The 12,331-nt window shown below is 37.6% G+C and overlaps 1 pseudogene; it reads right to left on the bottom strand.

Moving 5' to 3' along the window:
• Positions 1-1,263: 1,263 nt before the first annotated feature.
• Positions 1,264-2,518, bottom strand: LOC116056259 (annotated as a pseudogene).
• Positions 2,519-12,331: the final 9,813 nt, after the last annotated feature.

Below are 12,331 nucleotides of genomic sequence, written 5' to 3'. Positions count from 1 at the left end.
CTCTGCAAGTTAGACAGTGTGCGGAAGTTTCTTAGCAATAATCTTTTTAATTATTCAGATGGCACTGCCTTTTTTATACTAACACAGGGGGGGGGCACCAAATGTTTAATCCTAAAAGACATTAAGCCCTAAAGGATTTTTGACAACCTCTGGTCCGTCTGGTTTTATTTTCCATAAAAGCTTGTAAAACATCAAACCTGTTGTCCAAAGTCAATCTATGAAAATCATTTCTTTTCAGAAGAAAAACTGCGCTATTAGAATATGTGTGATGCAGTGAGGTCACGTGAATGTTAAAAAAAGGTTGTAGGACCATAAAGACAAATAAATAAATAAATAAAACGGAACATAAATCTCACAGATATATAATCTCCTGTCTAAAACACTTCTCATATGTATTAGGAGTCAAACAGTGAAAAATAAACATTGTAACTTATACAGTGGACAAAATATCTCATTTTTTTCAAAAAAAGTCTAGACGCTTTTGTCCTCATGACATTCACTTATGCCTATGCTCAAAACATGATAATTTCATATTTATTGATATCACACATACAGCAATGCTACACAAGCATTTGTGTTGTTCTCCTATATATTTGGAGTCATCCAGTGCAAAAATAAACATATTGAACATTAAAACTCATATATAAAGGACAAACTATTTACATTTCTTACATACAGTGTATCAATCTTGGATTAACAGTATGGATTAATAGCACAAAGACTCCGAAAATCTCTGGACTTCTAGGCTGGATACAAAACCTTCTATAAGGGCTAGGAAGACACCAAAGACATCAGCAGAACGGGGCGACTGTTAGCTTTTAACTCCAAAAGACGGTATGTTTCCACTAGTTATTATTAGACAGAAGTGCCGTTTGGCGTTAGGTGTGTGTTTGGGGTGTGCTACAGTCATCACTGTGATGATTGTGCTTGATCTGCCCATCTTTGAACTCTTTATCTTTAAATTGTCCCATTTTCTGTTTTATTTGTTTCATATATTTAAGCCTTTTTAGGCTTTATGTAATTGCCTTTGTGTATGAGCAGTCACCGTTTCACAGTCACCACAGGTCACCATGTATAATAATGATAGACATTACATAGACTAACAAACTAATACAAGCATATTTGATTGACATTTTGTTGAAGCCATCACAGTGAAACAGGACAAGTTTACCAAAACATTCCCAGCAAGTAGAACTCCCACAGTACAGTCAAGACAATATTTTATAGTATTATTATAGTAGTAACAGTTAGCTGTCTTATTGGAAACCATGTCAGTAGAAGACAGAATCTGTGTTGTCTCTATTCTTTGTATTTGCCTACATGTCTCCTTCTGTTTCTCCCCTTTCTCTCTCTCTCTCTCTCTCTCTCTCTCTCTCTCTCTCTCTCTCTCTTCCTCTTTCTCTGCCTACATGAAGCTGACTGTGGACATGTTGTCATCATTCATACTGTTAAACTGCTGTCGTCATTGTTGTCCATTCTGCAACAACACACAGAGGCCAAAAACTTGTCTATGGCCCCTTTCCTCATGAAAACATACAGAACTAAGTCTGCAAGAGGACTCAACCTAAGAAACACACAGGACAGGATGATGAATTTGTCATCTCCCTCACTCAGAAACAATATAATTGTGGGCAGGAACAGCAGCGTGTAAATAAGCAGCACCATGACCAACATTGCCACAATTCGACGTTTTTCATCAGCGGGAACTGAGATGGAAGCAGACAGGGCTTTGAGGGTCCCAACCAGGAAGAATATGAGCAGTGGGAGGGGAAGGAGGACAAATATGGCTGTGATAGGATGAATAAATGAAAAAGAGAAGCAATAGACGGGAGAAAAGATCCAGACCAGGACACAGACCACAACGGAGATCATGATGGTTCGTCTGAAGTGGTACCACAGTGGGCAGGCGATGACCAAATACCTGTAATACAAGATGTAAGACACAGCTTCAGAATGATGTAGTAATACAATGGTCAGACACAGAAATAGTTACACACATTCTGGATAGACAGATACCTTTCCAGGGCGATGCACACCATGAAGCAAATGCTGGCCATCAAACTAGATTCATAAATAAGACCGAATATTCGATCTATGTGGCACCCAGGTCTTGCCACAAAACCGATCATGCAGCAGAACTGAATGAGGTCGGAAATGAGAAGATTGATGACGTAGATCGGAGCGACATTATCCTTTCGCACCTGCAGGAAAACATTGGTTAAAGTAAAGAAAGCAGTTGTAAACATGTTCTGAACTCCTCCCAAATATGTCTTCAGGGTCCAATCATCTTAATTTACATTTTAACTTTGCAGCTCATTATTCCTATAAATGTGTAGGTCATTAAAATACTTCACCCCAGCCCCCTGACATGTGGCCCCCAACTCAGATCAAGATCCTTTACAGACAGACACTTTACACAAATAGATCTCAGTAATAATGTACGTACCAGAGAATGAAGAGCATAGATGGCCATGAGGGTCAAAGGAAGTCCGATACATATGGTTATCCATGTCACAACATTTATGGTTTTGTCTTCTCTATAGTAGTCATAATACTGAAATGTGTTGTTATTGTGGACATCTCCCATTGTTCAGAGTGAAACCTGTTTAAGAGATCAGGTTATAAAAAGAGACGTGAAACATGTTGTTTAATATCTACCTAACATTATTCAGTTCACACAAATTCAGTATACATATATAAAATACTCACAAATCAAATAATTTAAAACAAAATGTCTATTGCTTTCAGTATTAAAATTCCTTAATAATTGTTACCCTATCTGCTTATGATATTTAATCAAATACTACACTTTCAGATAGCACAAGTTCTGGTGATGAAATATTTAACGTGCTGATGTGAGGTCATTACTGCAGCCACAGAACCTCGTCCGTGTTTCAGTAAATTAATATAATGATATTGTGTTATGTATTGAACATTTTAAATTTAAAAAAGCTTATTATGTAGGTGCGCGCCTGTGTTAACGTGCGCTTGTTGTCCCGTGTGCGCTGATGACCTCATCTGTTGACATTTCTGAATGCCTTCCTACAGTTGCTTAATAAAAGCTTTCCACAGAAAATAATGAGATTTGAACTGTGTCCGGCTCAGGTCGGGCTCGGACATAAATATCTTAACGCCTGTCAGGCTCGGGCCGTGCTCTGACAGGAAAATGCGGATCGGGCCGCTTTTTCCTGTCAGAGCCTGGCACGTTTTCGATATATGGACTACATTTCTGAAATATCTACACAGTAGTTCTACTTCTTGTTGTTTAATTTCCCATTAATTGTGTGTGCTTTTTCCCATTTTTCTTCTCTCATTTTTCCTTCAGCTAATGTACTTGATTTTGCATGCTTATATCTTTTTTAGCCGGTTTCTTAAACTACATTTTCTGTCTTTGTTACACAATAACATATCCATAAGGCTTACAATTTAAGGTAAGACAGGGAAAAACCCAAATGAAATATAGTTGGTTTAAACACAGTACAGTCCCCAGCTGTCTGCTGTTAAAGGTTGCATAATCATTTTCATGACTATTTACAGTGTATTTACCTTTGTAAACAATCTAAACAAAAATAAAATAAATAAATATAATAAAATGTGATAAAATTTACCTTTGACAGCTGCAAGACACCGAATGAGTTCCCTACACCAATGTCTGATGTGTTGTCCTCTACATCCAAACAGTCTGCAATAAATATGGTAAAGTTACACAACATGCAGTACGTTGATAATAATCCACGCCTCCTCTTCGAAGGAAGAGTGATGAAATGAGTATGAACATGAAGTAGTGTGGTAAGGAGGGGAAGGGGGGGGTTGAAAAACACCACAAGTAGTAATCAGCACATGCATGTTAAGTCTGTTTAATATGTTGCTGTTTTGATGAGCTTATTGAAGGTTTAAATATCCTCGAACATATAATGTGTATAATATATTTACATAAAACATTAAAGAGCAATTTAAACAATTCAAAATATAAACACAGCTAAAATAAAATAAGATATGACAATAAGACAGATATGAGGTGCTAAAATGAGTAATAAACATATAAATAAAAAAGAATCAAACCTGAAAAATAAACCAAGAAAATTAAAAAGGAAATGAATATCAACATTTTGTCTTCCAGGACTTCCCACTAAGTCTGCTCTCTTCCAGGACCCTGTCTTTAAGATACCATTCAGCAACGTGTACCAGAATGTGTGCATGTGCCTTCATGACGACCGTCACCTACCCCGTGGCTCTGAGCTGCACATTAACCCTCCTGTTGTCTTCATCTCAAAGTTTACCCATTTTCAAAACCGTTTCTTTATCAGAAATTTGGGTTTCTTTCAACCAAAAAGGGACAGTTGGGTTTAGGAAAAGAAGAACAGGACAGTTGGGTTTAGATAAAGAAGAACGTGACGTTTGGGTTTAGGAAAAGAAGAAAGCAGCGGTTGGGTTTAGGAAAAGTCCTGTGTTTTTCGCTCTTAATGCTACGTCATCTTCTCATTGACTTTACATTGGCATTGTTTTCCGTGGTGGCCACACGGAATTTTCACACATTTCGTGCCACCACCATGTAATGCGGTGTTAACAGTTTGTGATCATTTCACAGACACCAGGCTGGTCAAGGCACCACAAAAAACAGGAAGTTGACTAGCAGGCACCCAGATATGCCCACACTCTATTTTACTTTGGTTTTTCTTGAGAACTCTGTTGAGACATGCACAACAAATGGTTTTTACTTCCTCATACCATCTCTGTGACTAGGTACCTACAGTATTATTGCTGTTCTGCTGTTATTCAGCATTACAAGGATGATTCACTGATCTTATTATCAGTGTTCAAAGTTTGGAAACAGAAGGCAAAAGTCCCCTGCCAAACAAACGAAAGTTACTGTTGCACTAGTTTGGACATCTTGCCGTGCCAACTTTGCAATAAAGGTTTCCTAAATGCCATGTATATACATGTGATGTCAGCTTACTAATTGATTGTGGGTTTTGTGTAGATTTGGACTTGTACACATTTATTCCACTTTGTTTAAACGGTGAAGTGGAGAGACCTCGTTCACCTGTTTGGAGCTGGCTGGTGAATGTGACGCTCGTATCGGCCTTGCTGGATACACCCTGACTCTTAACGTGTCTTAATGTTTTATGGTGTGACTGCGCTTGGTTTCTGCGTTTGGAGAGGCATCTCAACAGACTGGAGGTCCAACACTGATTGTTCACTGTTACATTTTAGTTGAATTTAAGCGTCTGTCTATTGCGTTCCAAAACAGCCGTGCTGCGATTGGATTTCATAAGGGCGAATTGTTAAATTGTTACAATGTAACTTAAAAACTTTAAAAATAAACATATGTGTTTTGGAATATAATGTTTAGAACAAGTAGAACTCCCACAGTACAGTCAAGACAATATTTTATAGTATTATTATAGTAGTAACAGTTAGCTGTCTTATTGGAAACCATGTCAGTAGAAGACAGAATCTGTGTTGTCTCTATTCTTTGTATTTGCCTACATGTCTCCTTCTGTTTCTCCCCTTTCTCTCTCTCTCTCTCTCTCTCTCTCTCTCTCTCTCTCTCACCATGAAGCAAACGCTGGCCATCAGACTAGATTCATAAATAAGACCGAATATTCGATCTATGTGGCACCCAGGTTTTGCCACAAAACTGATCATGCAGCAGAACTGAATGATGTCAGAAATGAGAAGGTTGATGACGTAGATCGGAGCGACATTATCCTTTCACACCTGCAGGAAAACATTGGTTGAAGTAAAGAAAGCAGTTGTAAACATGTTCTGAACTCCTCCTCCCAAATATGTCTGCAGGGTCCAATCATCTTAATTTACATTTTAACTTTGCAGTTCATTATTCCTGTAAATGTATAGGTCATTAAAATACTTCACCCCAGCCCCCTGACATGTGGCCCTCAACTCAGGTCAAGATCCTTTACAGACAGACACTTTACACAAATAGATCTCAGTCATAATGTACGTACCAGAGAATGAAGAGCATAGATGGCCATGAGGGTCAAAGGAAGTCCGATACATATGATTATCCATGTCACAACATTTATGGTTTTGTCTTCTCTATAGTAGTCATAATACTGAAATGTGTTGTTATTGTGGTCATCTTCCATTCTTCAGAGTGAAACCTGTTTAAGAGATCAGGTTATAAAAAGAGACGTGAAACATGTTGTTTAATATCTACCTAACATTATTCAGTTCACACAAATTCAGTATACATATATAAAATACTCACAAATCAAATAATTTAAAACAAAATGTGTATTGCTGTCAGTATTAAAATTCCTTAATAATTGTTACTCTATCTGCTTATGATATTTAATCAAATACCACAGTTTCAAATAGCACGCAATAGCAAGTTCTGGTGATGAAATATATAACGTGCTGATGTGAGGTCATTACTGCAGCCACAGAACCTCGTCCGTGTTTCAGTAATTTAATATAATGATTAATGTTAATTACATTTGTTTAGGACATTCTGTGCTGATGCTCCACTCCTTGTTGAATGCCCCTCTGCCCTCTGGTTTTGGATGACACTGACTAATCCACTTGATAAACCATCTGCATTATCTTATGTGTAAAGATTAATTTTCTTATTTCACTAAACATCTCTAACTGAATCAGTAAATGACGGTAACCTGTCTTGGGTTACATAACATAACCTCAGTCATTGTATTTTCACGACACACAAAACTATTTTGCATATCTAAACTCATTTTTAGGGGTCCAAGCCCGAGGGGGCATGGAAACCGCTTTGCCTTTATAATTTTAACTAGTAGAAACACACGGTCTTTTGGAGCTAAAGGCTAACAGTCGCCCCATTCTGCTGATGTCTTTGGTGTCTTCCTAGCTCTTTCAGAAGGTTTTGTATCCAGCCTAGAAGTCCAGAATTTTTCTGGGTCTTTGTGCAATTAATCCATACTGTACCATCCAAGATTGATACACTGTATGTAAGAAATGTAAATAGTTTGTACTTTATATGATTTATAATGTTCAATATGTTTATTTTTGCACTGGATGACTCTAAATATATAGAACTGTAGATGTGATGCTCGGTTGGCATGCCGCTCTGAGGCTCTGTACCAAATTTGTCGAAGATCGGCCATTAGGGGGCACTGTATCTAACGTAGACCAGTTTTGTCCCTTCTACTCAATCAATGTTACAGTTTTTGACAGTCGCTAGGATACATTTCTCAATACTTAGGTCTTTTTCAACTTTTTCAAAACTCTTAACACAGTCCTCTTAACCAACTTTCAGTTCGGCACAGCAGCTCATTTCACATTCAAAATGCACTAAAACTACCAAATCACTTCATACATGTCTCAAATCAACTCCTTCTCCCATAACACTAGCAAAGGTTGACAGCCAACAAACACACTTTGTCACCCACAAAACAATGACCTAAAATACACTAACAACAGGTATCGTTATATAATGTTTTCTTATGTAAAACAAGGACACCTCTCTACTGTTTAGAATTCACTGCAATATATGTTACTGGAATGAATCAGACATGATGCAGTACGCTTCAATATATTGTATGTCTTTTATTTGCACTGAGTAATTCCAAAATACAAGAATTTGTACACACCATCCACTGATACAGATACAATAGGAATGCTAATCTACTCGGTCTTCTGCATTTGGCCACAGGTTCTCATCCACATCACATCTTATAACATCTAGGGCAATACACCTAGGAAATAATCTTCTGGCATGCCTGATCCATCCCTGGCAATCTTCTGCTGATATTTCCAGGCATCCAGCATTCATTGCTTCCAGGAGGGACAATTGATTATGTGGATGGTGGTCATAAACCTTCCACCTCCATGAGGAAAAAAAATCCTCTATGGGGTTGAGGAATGGAGAGTAAGGTAGGAGGAAAAGTGACACCATTCTGGGATGGGCTGCAAACCACTCGGTGACTGCACGGGAGTGGTGAAATGCCACATTGTCCCATACAATTATAAATGTTGGCTGATTTCTTCTCTCTGCATCCCTTTCCTCAACTAGCACAACCCTTTCATAGAGATCATGCAGGAATGCAAGGAGACGCTCAGTGTTGTATGGCCCAATTAGGGGTTTTTGTAACAGCAGTCCATCAGTGGATATTGCTGCACACATTGTGATGTTGGCACCCCTCTGGCCCGTGATTGGGAAGAGAGCCACAGTGGATGTCCATCCACTGTGGCTCTCTTCCCAATCACATTCCTTCCTCGTCGCCGTGTTTTGGCCAAGTTGAAACCCGCCTCATCCACAAAGATGAAAATGTGGGGTGTATGCCTGCCTTCAATCTCCATGACTCTCCAAAATAAATCCACAAGGCAACATAAGAGTTAGGCTATTGCAGAAGTATACATTACCTGAAATGTATGTCTTTGTGTGTGTTTGGTTTTGTTCAAAAACAGTTCTGTATTTTACAGTATTGTGATCGTACCTGGACATATTGGTTCCTGAGTTGCCTGACACGTTCAGAGTTCCTCTCAAAAGGCACAGTATACAACTGCTTCATCCTGACCTGATGTTTTTTCAGGACTCTAGAAATAGTTGTTATGCTTACACTGTGAATATTTGTGAATTAATAAATTGTGAAGTAACGTCTGCCAAGACTCTGTCACGAATCTCATTGAGCTTTATGCCGTTGTTTCTGATGACCATATCAACAATGGCAGTTTCTTGCACATCAGTGAACATCCTACGTCTCCCACCTGTGTGAGGTAGACGTTGAGTCCTAAGCAGAAAAGCAATTACACACAAGTTGGTTTGCAGGCTTTGCTCTATTTATTTCTGTAATGTGCAGCTCAGTCAGATGCCATGCAGAATACAAGTTACCTGTTGGTTTGCCGGAAAACTCTAACAATATATGCCACTGTTGAGCATTGCAGATTTGGCTGCACTCTCTAACCAGCGTCTCTCATTGAGAGACCATGATTGATTGCATGATCAATTACAGTAGCTCTAATCTCATCTGAGACTACAGCTCTTGATCTTCCTCTTCTTCTTCCACCACGCATATGAATTCCTCACCCCCTCCCAGCCACTCTTCTTCCTCTTTCAGCCACTTCTCCATCTCTGGCTGGGTCCATGTTTACGTCACAATACAAAACTATTCTGAGGTTGTCTCCTTTTGTAATGAAATTGAAAGAGTAACACCTGTGTAGGTGTTCAGCCATAATGAGAATCAGCTGTGGTTGGTCCAATTGTCCAATTGTTTTCATAGCATTTAATTTTTCGATTCAAAATATATTTCATTACAATATTACTGTAGAAATGTAGCAAATTGCTGTCTTATTCAGTTTTTTTTATTATGTTATTGTTTTGAACTTAAGTTTAACAATTTTGAAAACAGTATGTTAGCATGTGCAAATTGGCCAGTAGGTACATAGAGTTTTGGCGGTTGTTGTGTTGAAGTGAGAAAAGAATGAATGTCATTTGAAAGATGTAGTCATTGAATGCATTTTGTGCCAAAGCAATGATAAATGATCCACAGTTTAGCCCACATACTTCTGTTCTAACTTATTTTTGTTTAACTTATTTTACGTTTAACTTATTTTACTATTTATTTAAATTAATTTTATCGTTATTAATACGTACTGTGTGTATATGTTTATACTTATATTGTTTATATCTTTTTATCCTTCTTATATTTGTATGTGTGACATGCTCCAACAACACCATGACAAATTCCTCGTATGTGCAACGTACTTGGCAATAAAGCCCTTTCTGATTCTGATTCTGCTCACTGTGTAAAGAGTTTTGAAAAAGTGACCCAAGTATTGAGAAATGCGTCCTAGCAACTGTAAAAAACTGTAATGAGATATTTGCAACGGCAGAGTACCGCAGACTTTGTGGATCAAACCTCTCGATATTCACCAACGTTTGCCTCCCCACCTAACGCTTTAGGTCCCGCTTTGGCGCAGCTCCCCGGGTCATCGGGGGCGACTGGCGCAGCTCAATGGGGCGTCAGGGACGACTGGCAACGGAGGCTTGGGCCCCGTCATAACTGCTTGCAGTTCTAGTTATTATTATTATTATTATTATTATTATTATTATTATTTCCCAAATATATTTCCATGAACTAATGATGTTTCAGAACATGCATACATACGTACATACATACATAAATACAACATTTGTCAGAAATAGCCTTTGTAAGTAGAGGATGGATACCCGTTCGGACAGATATTTAGAAATGATGTTCAGGTTCGGGTCAGGCTCGGTCACATCAGCACGATAAGGCATTGAAAATTTTAAATTTAAAAAAGCTTATTATGTAGGTGCGCGCCTGTCCGCGCACTTGTTGCCCCGTTAGCGCTGATGCGCTCATCTGTTGACATTTCCGAATGTCTTCCTACAGTTGCTTAATAAAAGCTTTCCACACAAACAAATGTACATCATTAGTATGAGAAAAAATGAGATTTGAACTGTGTTGGGCTCGAGTCAGGCTCAGACATAAATACCTGTGTCGGACGCGGGCCGGGCTTGGACAGGAAAATGCGGCCCTATCCGCGCTCTATTTGTAAGCACGTTTTCGATATATGGACTACATTCCTGAAATATCTACACAGTAGTTCTACTTATTGTTGTTTAATTTCCCATTAATTGTGCATGTTCTATCCCATTTTTCTTCTCTCATTTTTCCTTCAACTAATGTACTTGATTTTGCATCCTTATATCTTTTTTAGCCGATTTCTTAAACTACATTTTCTGTCTTTGTTACACAATAACATATCCATAAGGCTTACAATTTAAGGTAAGACAGGGAAAAACCCAAATGAAATATAGTTGGTTTAAACACAGTACAGTCCCCAGCTGTCTGGTTGTTAAAGCTTGCATAATCATTTTCATGACTATTTACAGTGTATTTACCTTTTTAAACAATCTAAACAAAAATTAAATAAATAAATAAATATAATAAAATGTGACAAAATTTACCTTTGACAGCTGCAAGACACTGAATGAGTTCCCTACACCAATGTCTGATGTGTTGTCCTTTACATCCAAACAACAGTCTACAATACATATGGGAAAGTTACACAACATGCAGTACGTTGATAATAATCCACGCCTCCTCTTCGAAGGAAGAGTGATGAAATGAGTGTAAACATGAAGTAGTGTGGGAAGGAGGGGTGGGGGGGGGATTGTAGTTGAACAACACCACATGTAGTAATCAGCACATACATGTTAAGTCTGTTTAATATGTTGCTGTTTTGTTTTGATGAGCTTATTGAAGGTTTAAATATCCTCGAACATATAATGTATATAATATATTTAGATAAAACATTAAAGAGCAATTTAAACAATTAAAAATATAAACACAGCTAAAATATAGCTAATATAATATATAATAATATAAGCTAATATATAGATATGACAATAAGACAGATATGAGGTGATAAAATGAATAATAAACATATAAATAAAACAGAATAAAACCTGAAATTAAAAAAGCTAAAAATTAAAAATAAACCAAGAAAATTAAAAAGGAAATGAATATCAACATGTTGTCTTCCAGGACTTCCCACTAAGTTTGCTCTCTTCCAGGACCCTGTCTTTAAGATACCGTTCAGCAACGTGTACCAGAATGTGTGCATGTGCCTTCATGACGACCGTCACCTACCCCGTGGCTCTGAGCTGCACATTAACCCTCCTGTTGTCCTCATCTCAAATTTTACCCATTTTCAAAAATGTTTCTATATCAGAAATTTGGGTTTCTTTCAACCAAAATGTCAAATACAATTGCGTGGATGGTTCCATACAACGCTCTTCACAAGTTAAATAAATGAGCAGTTCACTACTTTCATTGAATTTGGGTATTTTATTCAATTGTATAGCATTTGAAAAAAAAGAAAGATAAAAGGATGTGGAAAAAAGTGACAAAAATGACTAAAAAAAACCTTGGAAAAAACTGACAAAAACATTGGGAAAAGCTAAAAAAAAATGGGTGACAAAAAGTGACAAAAATGTAAAAAATAAAGTTTGACCCCAAATAAGTTACATGGTCAACGGGAAGACAACAAAAGGGTTAAAACACACTCTAGGAGCTGTGTGAACGTTTAGCAAGAGGTGCAGACATTTCCTTCCTGTTTCCAGCAAATACGCTCTTATGAGCGTTAACATTACACCAGACATGTAAGATCTGAGTCATCTCTGAATAACTGATTTCTATGTTTTGGGGAAACAATGGTGTGCAAGATTAATTAATTATTAAAAGTTATTGGGGATTTAAAACAGGTGAATTGAATTGAGGTTTTCTGTAATAAAATGTATAATTGTAGATATTAATGCACAGTTAACTTTAAGATAGGTGTTTTTGTCCATTACAATAAAACT

Source organism: Sander lucioperca, chromosome 15, assembly GCF_008315115.2.
Source record: "Sander lucioperca isolate FBNREF2018 chromosome 15, SLUC_FBN_1.2, whole genome shotgun sequence".
Classification (NCBI taxonomy): Eukaryota; Metazoa; Chordata; class Actinopteri; order Perciformes; family Percidae; genus Sander; species Sander lucioperca.
The sequence above is the reverse complement of the archived record's forward strand: the minus strand, read 5'-3'. Positions and strand labels throughout refer to the sequence as shown.